The sequence below is a fragment of the Ochlerotatus camptorhynchus genome, unplaced genomic scaffold (genome assembly GCF_037179485.1).
Source record: "Ochlerotatus camptorhynchus isolate MF236.1 unplaced genomic scaffold, CSIRO-AGI_Acam_v1.1 ptg000277l, whole genome shotgun sequence".
NCBI classification, from domain to species: Eukaryota; Metazoa; Arthropoda; class Insecta; order Diptera; family Culicidae; genus Ochlerotatus; species Ochlerotatus camptorhynchus.
This window is the reverse complement of record NW_027040766.1, coordinates 5,706,942-5,723,275: the sequence shown is the minus strand read 5'-3', so window position 1 is coordinate 5,723,275 and position 16,334 is coordinate 5,706,942. Positions and strand designations below refer to the sequence as shown.

Sequence of the window (16,334 nt, the reverse complement as noted above, 5' to 3'; positions counted from 1 at the left end):
CTCATTGTCAACCATCCCCGACCAATCGTTACGGTTAACTACCAGATAGGCAGCAGGTTGAAACAACTAGTAAAACAATCGAACCCTTATTACTTCCGATAAACAATTCAGTAGGTAGAAGAAGAATGGAACCTGTCTACCTGTCGTAATCCACCCTATTTAGAGTCCAAGCAAATATAGGAACTACATATTAGACCGTAATTGGAAATCGTATCATCACGGAGAGAGATAGCGAGCTGAGGAGGTTCCAGAAAGAAAGGATGGGAAATGGTCAAACGCAAGCTTGTATGCACTAGTGATGTCGGTCGGACGGATGTTTGTTTATTCGGACCGAGATGGGTCCAGTGGTATAACTACTTTGTTCGATTCCAAATGTCGGTGTGTTTGTGTGAACGAGAATATGAACTGTGGACGAGTGATATCATTTCTTAAATTGCTGTGTTCCGGTTGAAGAATGGGGGGGCTTGGGAGTCCGGAATGGGTCATTGATGCCTGCTTTAGAGTACACGTGTCCTATCGACAGGGATTAGAGCTACCCATTCAAAGCTGTACGAGCTGTACGAGGAGATGATTCTGGTTCAAGATGGTGGTAGTAAATTCGCTCTAATTAGAACTTGATTCGATGGTAAAGCTCATTAATTCCTTTCCATTTACGGAGAGTTGCTAGGGACGTTTGAGCAGTTCCACGCCAAATGATGAATCGGAAAATTCGTCCTTCTCCGATTTGAATGAAACTTTACGTAATTGTTTGTTATGGGCAATTGTTGACATCTTTGCTAAAACTCGGCCATTATGGTGCTTGTTAAATTTTCAAAATAGCGTCTTTGATATTTAAAAAAAAATGTAGCACGAAAATGAGACTTCTGGTCGAAATGACGCAGTTGTAGAGAAAAGAAAATACAAACAAAACGTTTTTAGTAATTTTAAGAAAAACATAAAAAACGTTGAAATCCTATTTGTCTGAAAATGTCCTGGTCCGATTATAGAAATTTATTTTTTTAAGAAAAATTTATAAAAATTCAAACATTAAAAAGCCTTAATTTATAGACACTTAAAAATTGGCAAAAATCGTTCAACGTTATTTAGGTATGTAATTTATACTCCGAAAACAATTTTTGAGACATTTTGAATCATTTTCATGAGCATGCATGAGCATGATTGACCGCCCGCGGATGCTACTCTGTTATTGCCAGGTCAGCTGTAATTACACAGAGAACCAATAGACGATGCTTAGGGCTAGCATTCATTCTCAATGTGTAAAAACTGTTGATCTCAAACTAGGCAATACCAGCGCCGGCTGCGCCCGAACGCAGGTCAAGAAAGGAATTAGTAGGAATGTGTTGACGTGATACCCGCTATGTAGGAAGCCGAAAAAACCTCTGTACTTCCACGAAAAATCACTGGGATTTTGGATAAAAGGATTGGGATTGCAGCAGGAATCGTTTTGGTAAACGATAAGCTGAATAGATATCGTAATGATCATATAACGCGAAGGAGCTTGGGATGGAACCCACGAAAACGTTTGCCACTAGGCAAACGAGCTCGTTATATTGCAACAGCAATTAACGAGTCTTGAATGTGGCTGTGCCTGAGGTTAAACTCGTGATGTTCTACTCGGTAAGCAAACGTTGTCGCTCTAAGGCCACCGAGCCCTTCTTATCACACCATACCATCTGATCGAGTTGTTGTCGTAACCATTCAAACCCGGTACCAACGGCGACGAAGACGACGACAACAAGTTTCGAGTTCCTGCACGTTAAATAGCGACCTTATACATTACATTGCTCAATAAAACATCAAAATAAATCTAAGTACCCCTAAAGCACAGCATAGTATACCATACGCGACCGAACAAATCGTGAACGACTTTTTGAAACTCAACAAAATTAGCCACGTGCAAAGCCTGTATCAAAACACAACTAATTAGGTTAGGTTATTAGCGAGACTTTCTGCCAGAAGTTGGTTCATTTCTTTACAACGAATTAAGATTACAGCAGTTTTACCTTCCATTTAACTAGAAACGACAAATAAACATGATTCTAACTAAAACCAAACAAAAGATCACGCGCGATCGAGGTTATTGCGCCGGGCGGCAAACATTGTTTTTAACTGGAACAAATGCACCAAATCCAACCATGATCCAATGGTACATTCACTTGCATGAGCATGAGCACGATTGACCGCCACAATGTTTGATACATTTTGAATCATTTTCTGAGAGAAAATACTATGGAAAGCTTACTAACAAAAAGTTCTTGTTCTGCGATTTTTGGCAGTTTTTAAGTATCCATGGTCAAAAGCATGCATTGAAATTTTGTTTTCATTGAAGACATTTTAAGGATTTTGTTTTTAAATTTTTACTTGAAATTAATAAAAATTATGATTTGTCTTTTTTTCACAGATAGAAACTATTTTTCTGCAATTTCATCAGTGGTGCCGTTTCCGTGCTACAAATTTTTGAAATATTTCAAATACGCCATTCTGAAAATTTTAAAAATTTGAATTATAACCATAACCATAACATTCAATTATGCAAAATTTCATACAAATCAGATATTTTACCTAATGGGTATTTAGCCGAAATAGTCCTTTTGAATATAGGGTATATGTACCTGTTATCGATACACGTTGGTGTGTTCCAATTATGGAACATGTAAATGCCGTAGGCCATAACTGGAACAAAACCTTATAACCACGTACAGCCATAACTGGTACGCCCACTCTATGTTGACGATACAAAGCAGTATTTCAGTATTTTGGAAAATGTTCGTATTCCCAGGATTAGACATTGATTTTTTTTTAGTTAAAATATTCCAAGAAAGATGTTTTATGTTTTGATGATTTTTGGGACTCCCAGCAAACTTAAAATATGATTCTAGAGACTTTTGAATTCAAGATTATATCAGACTTATTCCAAATGAAGTTTATCAAATCAAATAACCTTTCTGTCATATGTGATTCGGCCAGAAGACCTTTCAGCCAAATGTATTTTCGTCTGGTTGTCATGTTGTGCCAGAAGCAGACTGATTGTTATGGGCAATGAGTCACATTGTTGCTAAAAATCGACCATTTTGGAGCTTGACAAAGTTTCAAAAATTTTCAACCCAGAAACAGCTCTACTGGTCAAAACGACGTCTGAAACAAAATTGTAGAAAGGTTAGTTCTTGCTGGGAAAATAAACAAAAAATGTTTTTTTTTTTTATTAAGTTGAAGCAAAAAAAAAAAAATATTTAAACCCAAGTAGGGTAAATTATGGCTTCGGCACCTATTGACTGTTTTCGGCAACCGAAATTGAAACGTTAATTTCACTGTATTTTCCCATCAAAACTCTTCGCTGAATGTATTAAGCCGATTCCTTACCTTTTCAGCTTCAATTTGATTACATTTTTACGACTGTGCAATCCTGTTATGCCATATTTTTCTTCAAATTAAATATACACACTACAAAATACGGCTGATTTCGAGTTGTCGATAATAGAACAGCTGGTTAACACTCAGTTCAAATGGAAAGGGTGCCGAAGAAAAAGAGACTGCCGACAATAGTCACACTCACCTGAGAAGTTTGGAGCGTTGTAAAAACATGTTTAACCCGTTTTGATCAAATCTGTCGATTAGAATTGGTAGAACAGCAAGCAGTAGATAAATGTCAACAAACAAACCTGTCATGTATGTGTGTGACGCTGAGAAATCGCTAATAGAAGTTCGGACGCTGCTTAGACTGACGAGAATACGTAAATTCCCCTATCTCAAAAGGCCCTTTCCCGATATTTTAAATTTAAATAAATCATATTAAAAAAGCAATTTTTTAAATGTTCATAATAAGTGACAAAAATCGTAGAACCAGAACATTTGATATAATTTATTAACTTTTTTTTTGGTACGCCATTTTTTGCCGTTTGAAGAGAAAATGATTTAAAATGTCTCTAAATCTCAATTATAATTTAAGAATTGCCAGTATTATTTTGAATTTATATTTTGTTTTGCCACCTATTTTTGTATTTCAAAATTAATTATCGTTCACGTTATTTATTTACCATTTACATTTATTCATTTATGGGAATAATTCAAGAGCAAATTTTCATTGCGTCGAATGTAACAAAGGTAAACAAAGTCGAGCTATCAGTGTCAATCGATGCTCCTGCTATTACACTATATACTGTCCGAATATAGGATCACATCCCATTTTTAAATTTATTTACCAGTCGAATTGCTTTTTGACGTAATCACCTTCCGATCAAAATAGTTTTCGATGTTACTTAAGTCATCCGATTTCTATGGAGATGCCGTTTGCCTTAAGTAACAGCACTGAGAAACCCGTGAAAAGTGTACTTTCGTCGGTTCGCTTTCTCATTATTAAAGTGAATAAATCGAACTGTTTGTTGCTAAGATGATTTCGGTGGTCCTAAAATGATGAATGGGCTGCACGTAAGGAGACGTAATTGATAATTCTCCCGAATATCCTGGTAAATACACTTTGACTAAAGTAACAATAGGGACCACCAAACGACGTATAATAACTTTTGACTCAAAAACCAGTATTTCTTAGCATGAAAGCTAGCGTGTTGCCTTTGTATGATTAAAACCCGGCTGAACATGTTAAACATTGCTATCACTATGAGATTATATGTGTTTAATTGGAAATAGGAATAACTTTTCAGTCATCAAAACAAAACTTTATTTTTCTCGGATCGGTGCGAATGTTACTTACGTCATAATGTAAATTTTCTCTTGAATTACACGCTCGCTTAAGTTAAAGTGAAATCACTATTAAAAAATGAAACTTATTGTAAATCCACATAACACTTGCATATAAGCTGCCTCAGTGGCGCCGGTGGTGTAGTGGTAAGCATGATTGCCTCTCACCCCAAAAGGCCTGGATTCAATCCCTGTCGGCGCCGCTGGGATTTTCTGCGGCCTAAAATTTCTGATCACGCCTTCCTTCGTGAAGCCGTTGGTCCCCGGTCCATGAGTTGATGGGTCGATAGCATCAACCATTCTCTTGTAGCGATTGAGGCGACCTCTTCATGTGAAGAATCTCGATCCATCATACCGTTTGAGTCTTCTGTTTCGTTCTCAATTTAAATTTTTGGTTCTGATTGAACAAACCCGTCATGAGGTTGAGTTTCTAGCAGGGCAAAGAAGACTCGATGGACAGTTCTTCCCGTTTATCGAACCAGGGAACGTTTCAGGAGGCGGAAAACCGTTAGACGCGCGCTACAGTATAAATTACCGTATGCGTGATAATGTTTGCACCATTGAGCAATGCCAAAATTTAAAAAAATCCTCAAAATTTCGTTTTCGATTTTTTTTTATTCAGAGGGGTATGTTTTTCAGAGTCTTAAACTATGTTAATCATCGATCGAGTTTCCACTTGCTACAATTACGGCCTCCACACGCTTTCGGAACAGGATTGCTTCCACTCACTTGCTATAAAAAAATGATTTTCTGATTTTTGAAATCATTAGATGTTATAATAATATTTTGTACTTGTTAGATACAAGAAGATGTTGAAAGGCAAGTATCTGACGCATAAAACTTGTCAATTTCACTTCCAGAGTGTTACAATCAGCAATTTTATGATTCGTGAGCGTTCACTCAGAGTGAGCGCTCGCGAGTCGTAAAACCGCTGATTGTGACTATCTGAAAGCGAATTTGACAGGTTTTATGTGTCAAACACTTGTCTTTCAACCTCTTCTTGTATCTAACAAGTACAAAATATCATTATAACATCTAATGATTTCAAAATTCAGAAAATCATTTTTTTAAAGCAAGTGAGTGGAAGCAAGCCTGTTTAGGAATGCACGGCAGTTTCTAATAATGTAGTATGGATCTGTTTCTCTCCAGGTACGGGTCAATGTTTGTCTGAGGCTCCATATTGAATAAACCAGCGGATTAAGATCGGGGCTGGATCCTTTCTTTTCTCGGTCTAAAAGCCTTTTGACGGTCCACCGGGAGACTCCCACGGCGATTGAAATGTCTTTTAACGACATTTGCGCGTGGGAAAAATCACGAATACGCCACCACTTCGTCATGGTGCAACTGCCAAACTAAGTAAATCATTTTCTTTTATACACAGCCTACTACGGTATGAGCTATAGGCTACGTGCATGCAAAGAAAAACCAAGGCATTTGTATGCCCAGGTGAAACGGGAACCTTATGTGTACGATGGTGCAATCGTTATCACGCATACGGTATATAGAAAGACGTTTTAACAATAAGACCATAAATCTTATTAAAAGTTCATGTTCTACGATATTTGTCAACTTTAATTATTCATTATTTTAAACATTCCAAAAGTTTCCATTCTGTATGAGCTTTTTACAAAAAAATAATAAATCATAAATTGGACAAAGATAATTTGAAATATTGAGGTTTTTCACATTGTTTTGAAATTTTTGCTTGAAATTACTAAAAACATGTGTTTGTATATTTTTCCCATTATACATTATATTTCTCTACAATTCTGTCTCAGAAATTTTGATCAGAAATGCCGGTTCCATACTAATGTTACAAGATCCAAGAAGGACGACTTTTTAGCAAAAATGTGAATCATTACCCATAGCAAACAATTACGTAAAGTGTCAAGCAAATCAGGGTTACTTCCACTCACTTGCTATAAAAAAAATGTTTTTCGGAATTTCGAAATCATTAGATGCTTAAATGATAATTAATACTTTTATGTTAGAAGAAGAGGTTGTAAAGTATGTGTTTGACTCATAAAACCTCTTCATTTTGCTTTCAGAGCGTCACAATAAGCGGTTTTATGATTCGTGAGCGTTCACTCAGTGTGAGCGCTCACGAATAGTAAAATCGTTTATTGTGACGCTCTGAAAGTAATATTGATAGGATTTATGTGTCAAACAGATACTTCTTGTAACTTACAATTAATAATTATCAATTGCAAAAATCATTAGGCGTTAAATGATTTCATAATTCCGGAAAACAGTTTTTTATATCAAGTGAGTGGAAGTAACCCTGATGCAAATCAGAACAAGTCGAGTTTTTCCGATTCGGCATTTGGCGTGGAATGCTCAGCAATGAAAAATGATATTTTTAGCAGTTTAAATAGTAAAAAGTACTTGAATCAGTGGTAGAAAAGTTTCCGAAAATTAATTTGCCGCTAGCACGTCTCTAGTGTTGGGAATCGAAAATCTTTGACAGTGGTTTGTTTACACTTCTATAGAGAACAATTGGTGCAAGTTCGATCAAAGTAGTCGATCAAATGGAACTCGAAAGAAAAAAAAATTGTTCACAAACACCTGGAAAATCCGGAGTGGTCCGCTTCCAAGCTGGCTAAAGTGCTGAACCTTCAAGGATACCCTGAGTGTGGAAAGCAATCAGTGGACCTATGAAAAAACTGGAACCAAGCTGCGCAGCAAGGTGTTGAGGTGCGTTAAAGCCAACCCCGGTCTTTCGATCCGAGATGTGGCCAGAAGGTACAATTCCAACCTTTAAACGGTGTGGAACATCCTTGCCAGGAAAAGATACTAGTCGTACAAAGCCAGTAAACATACAAACCGGCACATGAAGCATAATTCCGTGGCTAAAAAATGTGCAAGGCTCTTGTACGACCGTGTTTTGACGAAACACAAGGGCTGCACTTTGATCGATGACGAAACAAACGTCAAACTCGATTTTAAGCAGTTTTCCGGTCAAAAGTTTTACATCGCGACTGGACGTGGGGATGTGCCGGGAAGATCCAAGTTCATGTTTGCCGAAAAATTCACGAAGAATACCATGATTTGGCAAGCGATTTGCAGTTGTGGCCTGAAAAGGGAACCATTCGTGACATCCTCGACGATGACATCCCAAGTTTACATCGAAGAATGTCTGAAAAGCACAGGGGAAAATTCATCAGCTGCCACTGCTCCAAGGTGGTTCTGGCGTTGTATGCTGCCAACAAGATCGATTTTATCCCTAAGCTAATGAATCCTCTGAATTCCCCGGAATTTCGACCAATCGAAAAATACTGGGCATTTTCAAAGCAGCGACTTCGACGGAGCACGGAGCAGTCAAGGACATCCAGCAAATTCGGGTAAAATGGAAGCAATCCGCTGATTCCGTGTCCGTTTCCACTGTGCGGGCGCTGATGGGCTCCATCAAGAGGAAGGTTTGATATTTTTTATTCGAATACAGAAATGTAACCAGCTAATGCTGTAACATTGAAGTTTTAATAAAAGTACTGTAAAGCAACCATTAATGAACTTTTTAAACTTATTGAATCACGAATTACAGGTCTTTTTGTGCGTACCAATTTACTTTTAGTTAGCCTTTATGACCAGCGCATTTGGAAAATATAAAAAAAATCATATCATATGGCTGGGAAGAATTCAAGATCGTATATTTAAATACTTAGAATACTTGAAACTAGTTTTTTAAATAGATTTTTCTGAAGAATTTAGGCACATACAAAATAATCAAATCCTGAATCGAAGAAAAACTTAGATCCAGGGCCAGGAAGAAATTTAAAAACTTGACACTTAGAAAATTATTATTACGGTTTCAGCAATGCTGTGTATTTTTTGTCAATTTAAACGCTTTCTTAATCATATCGAATGTGAAAAAAAAAACATAATATTAAGATGAAATCTTCATCGTGATCGACGAAATGTCTACGGATGTTCGATATTTTGAATTAATAAAACTTAGAATACCCAATGACAGAAGTTTAGGGACTTGCTTAGAATAGAATTCAAAGGCAATTCGTAGAAGATTAGATATCATCATTTGATTTCAGAGAAGGTCGTTAAAGTTCAGGGAACATTTAGAATTTCATGAAACTTCATAGATCTTTAGGAATATTCGTAGTATTTTTGTAGAGCTGGAAATTTGCTAGAAGGGTAGCAAACTCAGCAAACTTTTTAGAAGCTTAGCGAACTTTGAGCACGTTCAGCGTACTATGTGCAGTGAAGTTCGTGCAAGTGCAGAGAATTTTATAGATCTTCAGCAAATTTTGTTGAAATTCTAAACTTCATCAATGAAGAATTTTGGGATATGTCGCTTATGTTCAGAGATTTTTTTTTGACTTCATTGATCATCTTAAAACCTTAGGGACTTTGCAGGTGTTCAGGGATATCGTAGAAGTTGTAATAAATTTAACCTTTGCCAGGTCAAATCAAAAAAACATTTTAACCCGACCATTTCTGATTTGCCTGAAACTTTGCATAATTGTGTGTAATGTCTTGTAACTTTTTAAAACTTCGTAAAAAGTTCCAGAAACTTATTCTATCTTCACGGCACGTAGTTTAAGTTTAATGGCCTTCTTATTTTGGTAATTCAGGGATTTCGGCAGAAGCTCAGGGAGCTTAGTAGAACTTCGTAGAAAATCAACGAAATTTTTAGAAGTTCAGGGAAATTTTTAGAAGTGCTACGGACTTCATAGCAGTTGAGTGAACTTAGTAGAAGATTAGCGAATTACGTCGCAAAAATTCATAGGAGTGCTAGAACTTATGAAGCTCAGTGAACTTCGTAGAAGTTCGATGAATTTCGATAAATATTAGGGAATATAGTAGAAGTTCAGCACATATCTAAGAACTTCATTGTTTGGTTTGGGAACTTCCTGGAAGTTTTTAGAACTTTGTTCCATTAACATATAAAAGGTGATTGGAGAAGTTCATGGATGTTTTGAAGTCTTGGTCGAAAAAAAAATCTTGCAGCTTGGAAGAAGTTCAGGTAACCTCGTAGAGTTTGAGAAAATTTTCTTGAGGTAAAGAACTTTTCAGATGCTTAGGGAACATGGTTTGAGTTGAAAATTCTGCATGTTGCATAAACATTCAGTTGTAGTCATAGGCGTAGCAAGATAGGGGCAGGGGGGGGGGGCGACTGCCCCCCCCTAAACTCGGCAACACAAAGGCTTTCGAGGAAATGGCGTTCGGTGAAATGGCATTCGGCCAAATTTTCCATGGTAATTTTTTTTTCGCCCCTCCCTAGCTCGAAACCTGGCTACGCCCTTGGTTGTAGTTTGTATAAGATATTAGCATTCGCATTTGTATTCGCATTTAGCAAGTTGCGCAAATTCGTAGGTGGTACAAGCCCTAGACCATTTTATGCTAGCATTTCCACCTCCGTCCGTTACCATATTGACCGAAAAAATGGGATTTCCCCGTAGTCTAAAACCGAAAAAACGCTTAAAATTTGAGAAAGAGATTTTGATTTTAAGTATATGATAACTTCACCGACAAACCGACATGAATATTCATACAAATTACGAAGAAACTTCTGATCAAAGCACAAAACTGACATCTGCCCGAAGTGTCCTCCCGTCGAACCGAAGCGTCCTACCATCGGACCGAAGCGTCCTCTCGTGGGACCGATGCGTCCTCGCGTGGGACCGAAGTGTCCTCCCGTTAGACCGAAGCGTCCACCCGTCGAACCGAAGCGTCCTCCCGTCGGACCGATGTGTCCTCCCATCGGACCGAAACGTCCTCCCGTCGTACCGAAACGTCCTCCCATCGGACCGAAGCGTCCTCCACTCGGATCGAAGCGTCCTCCCGAAGGACCGAAGCGTGCTCCCGTCGAACCGTAACGTCCTCCCGTCGGACCGAAGCGTCCTCCACTCGGATCGAAGCGTCCTCCCGAAGGACCGAAGCGTCCTCCCGAAGGACCGAAGCGTCCTCCCGAAGGACCGAAGCGTCCTCCCGTCGAACCGAAGCGTCCTCCCGTCGCACACTGGGGCAGATCAGTGATTTTCTCGGAAAAAATTAATAACTTTTGAACAAAGCATCCAATCAGAATACTGTCTCCGGTAAAGTTGTTTGTATTAGTTAAGCGCTTCTTTTGAATAAATTAATTAGTTCGCAACTTGGTCGTAGAGATGGCGCGCGAATCTAACTTTTGAATAAAGCATCCTAGACGTATGGTGTTTTGAACAAAGTTTTTTATCTATTAAAATGAAGGAAAGTTGTAGAAGACATAAAACTTCCATAACCTTTAGTTTCGGAGATATAGGGTGTATTGAAAAATATGATGCCAAAATTCTTATTTGTAATTTTTTTGTATATTTTCATATGTTTGCTCTGGTTTCTGCATTTATTCAAACGAAAACAAACTAGGTGCAAATTTTCATTGCACTATTTGTGGAATTTATAGAGGTTTTAGTGAAATATTCTCGAAAAACATGATATTTTGCCTCTATTTTAGGTGGGTGGGATTCTCGTAGGGGCAGCTAAGGGCAGCTGGACTTTGTCTCTTTTGCTAGCTCATGTCATTGTCTAACATATACCAGAAAACTGAAGACATGATATTCGATGATTTTTTTTAATTTCACCTTTTGTAAACCGTTACAAGTATCTCTACTAATAAGGAAACCTGTCAGTTATGTATAATTTTTATTCGTTAAACTTTTTAAATTGCAGAAGCAGTAATGGTTTAAAGATTAAACTATCTCTTAAGTTGAAGTATTTAGAAATCAGTTGTCCTTAATTGTCACTATTTGTCAAATGAATCCGGTGGTTGTAATAATGCCAATACCTCGCTATTTTTTTTTTTTATTAATTGGGCTGAATTTTTCTTCGGTCTTTTTCGCAGACTTGTAATTAATGGATCTGGTTGTAAAAATAGTTTGATGTGCTTGTGTGATCTATTATCTTTACTAAAATTAATTTTGAGACATCACTAAACGAAATGCATGTTGAGCATATGGCATAGAATAAACAACTGTTGAAAATTTACATTGAAGGTGAATCCATTATAGCAACTTTGTGGATTATTGCTCAACACCGGAAATTGATCACTGAACTGAGACGAGAAAAAAATTCACGCTTATGGATACCAACTACTGAAACATTGACGCACATTAATAATTCTCGATTACTTTTTCGAAGAGATGTATCAGCTTTGTAAACAATGCATTTGATCGTCGGTTTGGCGTAACTGGTAGCTCGCTCACGTATACTAACACTACCATCAGATAGGGGAAATTTTCTCCTGCATGATAGTGGTGTTCGTATGCGTGGATGAGCTACCAGTTACACCAAACTGACGATCAAATGCATTGTTTACAAAAGCTGATACGTCTTTCGAAAAAGTAATCGATAATTGTACGTTGTACACGATCACGTTGGCACGGCAGCACACCCCTAATAAATTTGTTATGGTTATTTTTGCTAAACGACGTGTTTGGGTATCATGCAAACCATTTGTGGAAAAGTTCAACTATTTGGGCTATTGTTCGTTTATGGTATTTGTTTATTAGGGACAGCTTGTACGATGATGTCACATATACAACTTTACTTGGGTAATGCAGCTGATTGAGCTGACGTATACATGGTGGAAAGGGACGGATAATCGTGTAGTAAACAGAGAGTCAAAAACAGATGATAGCATCAAAAACATGGCCGCCAGCCAGGCCCCTGGTTCGCTGGCAGCTCATAATAAGTAAACAATCTCAAAATTCAGCACAGCATTTAAAAATGGTGACATGCCAAAAATTTATATAATTTTTTTCATTATGTGAAACAGTTCATTTCAATGTAAAGGATGTTTTTATCGGTATATATAAAGTGAAATTAAAAAAAATCATCGAATATCATGTCTTCAGTTTTCTGGTATATGTTAGACAATGACATGAGCTAGCAAAAGAGACAAAGTCCAGCTGCCCTTAGCTGCCCCTACTAGAATCCCACCCACCTAAAATATAGGCAAAATATCATGTTTTTCGAGAATATTTCACTAAAACCACTATAAATTCCACAAACAGTTCAATGAAAATTCGCACCTAGTTTGTTTTCGTTGGAATAAATGCAGAAACCAGAGCAAACATATGAAAATATACAAAAAAGTTAACAAATACGAATTTTGACATCATATTTTTCAATATACCCTATATCTCCGAAACTAAAGGTTATGGAAGTTTTATGTCTTCAGCAACTTTCCTTCATTTTAATAGATAAAAAACTTTGTTCAAAACACCATACGTCTAGGATGCTTTATTCAAAAGTTAGATTCGCGCGCCATCTCTACGACCAAGTTGCGAACTAATTAATTTATTCAGAAGAAGCGCTTAACTAATACAAACAACTTTACCGAAGACAGTATTCTAATTGGATGCTTTGTTCAAAAGTTATTAATTTTTTCCGAGAAAATCACTGATCTGCCCCAGTGTGCGTCGGACCAAAGTGTCCTCCCGTCGGACCGAAGTGTCCTCCCGTCGGACCGAAGTGTCCTCCCGTTGGACCGAAGTGTCCTCCCGTCGGACCGAAGCGTCCTCCCGTCGGAAAGAAGCGCCCTGCTGTGGGACCGAAGCGTCCTCCCGTCAGACCGAAGCGTCCTCCTGTCAGACCGAAGCGTCCAGCTGTCGAACCGAAGCGTCCTCCCGTCGGACCGAAGCGTCCTCCCGTCGGACCGATGCGTCCTCCCGTCGAAACGAAGCGTCCTCCCGTCGGACCGAAGTGTCCTCCCGTCAGACCGAAGCGTCCTCCCGTCGGAAAAAAAAGCGCCTTGCTGTGGGCGAAGCGTCCTCCCGTCAGACCGAAGCGTCCTCCTGTCAGACCGAAACGTCCACCCGTCGAACCGAAGCGTCCTCCCGTCGGACCGAAGCGTCCTCCCGTCGGACCGATGCGTCCACCAGTTGGATCGAAGCGTCCTCCCGTCGGACCGAATCGTCCTCCCGTCGAACCGAAGCGTCCTTCCGTCTAACCGAAGCGTCCTCCCGTCGGACCGAAGCGTCCTCTCGTCGGAAAGAAGCGCCCTGCTGTGGGATCGAAGCGTCCTCCCGTCAGACCGAAGCGTCCTCTCGTCAGACCGAAGCGTCCTCCTGTCGGATCGAAGCGTCATCAGACCATAGCGTTGCCAGATTGTAGCGTCGTACAACAGCAGCAGCAAATAGAAAACACCATACATTAACTCAAAACATTCCTTTTGGAGCGCCGATATGATCGTCCGGCTCTACTAGATTTGAATATTGAAAGTTCGAGGAAAATATTTATCCTATCCACGAACACGCGTACAAAATTTATGAGTTGGTTCGTGTCTAATCTATTTCGGACAAATTATATTTATCTCGATAAAACATTTCTATGGTTTTGTCAGATGGGATCGCTGCACATTTGAATCGGCCGTTGTTCTCGATCAAGAGTTAAGTTTAAGTTTCTTTCGATTTGTCGGGATGCCTTGGGGAAAGTTGATTGAAATTGATATATTTTGATACTATTAGTTTGAATCTTTTAAATTTGTCGAACCTCTTAACGGAATCCCTTTATTCCGTTCAGCAAGCGGAAACGGTAACCACTAAGCTACCGAGCCCGTCAGTGTAAAAATATAACATGTTTAGGAAACATCGTAAAAGTTTATGGAACTTTCCAGGATATCATGGAACTTTCCACAAGCTTGTTGTAATTTGTAAGAGGTTTTACACTATTGTGCATTCACCTTTTCAAGCTCAGGGATCTTCATAGAAGATCAGGGAATTTTGGATAACCTTAATGGATTGAAAAGTAGTTCAGATACTGTGATTAAGTTCATGAAACGTTGGAGAAGCACAGGAATCTTTGTAGAAGTTCAGGACAATTCTTAGAATAGATATTAACGGAACTTCAAAAAGATATGAATAAAGTCCTCGGGAAATTTGTCAAGAATTTAGATGGATCAAGTATTATTCTTATGATCTTCAACCGTGCAAATACTAAAATGACGTCGCTCAGATAATCTCCCAAGACGGCTGGTTGATCAGGAAGCATTCAATAGATTTCCAGCTAATAGGAAGTTCCAGTAAAGTCCTGCAAATATATACAGGTCAATCAAATTTTATTATATATATATATATATATATATATATATATATATATATATATATATATATATATATAAAAAAGGTTTTCGTTACATTAGGCTGATGCATATTTAACATTCCCAGGTAACAATTTTATGCTTAACAAGTGTTGTTCAATCGATTTTAATTCAGCCTTAGTTTGAATAATTGTTGTACATATACCACGTTAACATTTGTTCAGCTTTTAAACATCTAAATCTGGTGATTTTAATCAGTCAAAAGCTTAACAGTTATTTACATTATATGCTTTTTAAGGCATTAAATAACAGTCTTTTCCAACCCTTGTTCAGCCTTCTAGTTTTATTTAGAAAAAAAAAAAATATATTGAAGACCGCTTCATATCTTATATATTTTTATGGGACTGCAACAAGGTGCTTACTAACTAATTGGATTTACATTTTTATATTGTTATAATAAGTCCAAAAATTACCTTTGCATTTCGGGATTCGAACCGGCAGTCGCTGATTCACAGGCATCAATCATACCTACTGAACCACTTAAGCATATGTGTGGCAAAAGGTATGATCATTAACTTGAAGCACGTCAAATTTAAGTTGAATAACAGCAACCGGAAGAGTATTATACAGCAATGCAGAATTGTAAACAAAAACTGTTCATTCATCTCATTTTCAACTGTAGTTAACACAATGTGGACACAAGTGCGCGATATATTTCGATCGTCATGTGGAAGCTGTTTTAGTGCCATAATTGAGTTATATTTTTGGAATTCTGTCTGAAAATTCAGTGCAATATAGCAGTCAAAACACAAAAATACAAATGTGAATGCTTCCGACGTCGTCGCAGCCCACTTTTACCTGGAGCAATTCCTAAAAAGCTCCTCTACCTTGTCTCTACTACTGCCGCTGCTTGGGATTAGAAAGGTAGGCAGTGAATTTAGAAGAACTAAAATGCCGGAAATGCAACGAGTGACTGACTACATTTAACCAATCAGGCTATCAGAATATTTATAAAACATTGCTGATTTGTGGAGTAGTGTTAAGCTAAAATAAAGCTAGTTCAATCCTTAGATCAGCTAAGTTATTGAGGTTGAATTATGGGGATACAATTAGCTTCACGCACTACTTATCAACTATATATTCAGCCTGCTGTTAATCAGCTTTGTACACCTTAAATCAACCAATAATCAGCGTCTGTTCTTACTGTTCAGCTTGAATTGTTGCTTGGGTTGTGTTAAATTTTATCGAGATTTTAAAGCATTTTACAAGTCTAAATCATGGTCTAAAGAAGTCTTACACAACCAAACTTGATGCTTGGGCAGATATCACGCACCTTCGACCCACCATTTTGTAGACCTTAAGAATCCATTCACTGCTCAAAATGGTCTATATCTGAGACTAAGATAGGAAAAACTAGGCAGATCAACTTTGTCAAATGGATGAGATGAGAGCCATATGGATCAGTAACGAAACAGTCCACGACTGAAAATCTCTGTAATAAAGAATAATAAATCAATTAAATCGATGATATGTCGCCATCCAATTCAGTCTCAAGGTATTTCCTTGTAGAGTTCTTTTTTTTCTGATTACACTTCACAATTTTAAGAGC

The 16,334-nt window shown here is 38.1% G+C and overlaps 1 protein-coding gene across 1 annotated transcript in view; it reads left to right on the top strand.

Annotated features, from left to right (window-relative positions):
* The window catches only part of LOC135706293 (mucin-2-like), a 204,437-nt gene that overhangs the window by 165,304 nt on the left and 22,799 nt on the right, over window positions 1-16,334 (top strand). The window lies entirely within an intron of this gene.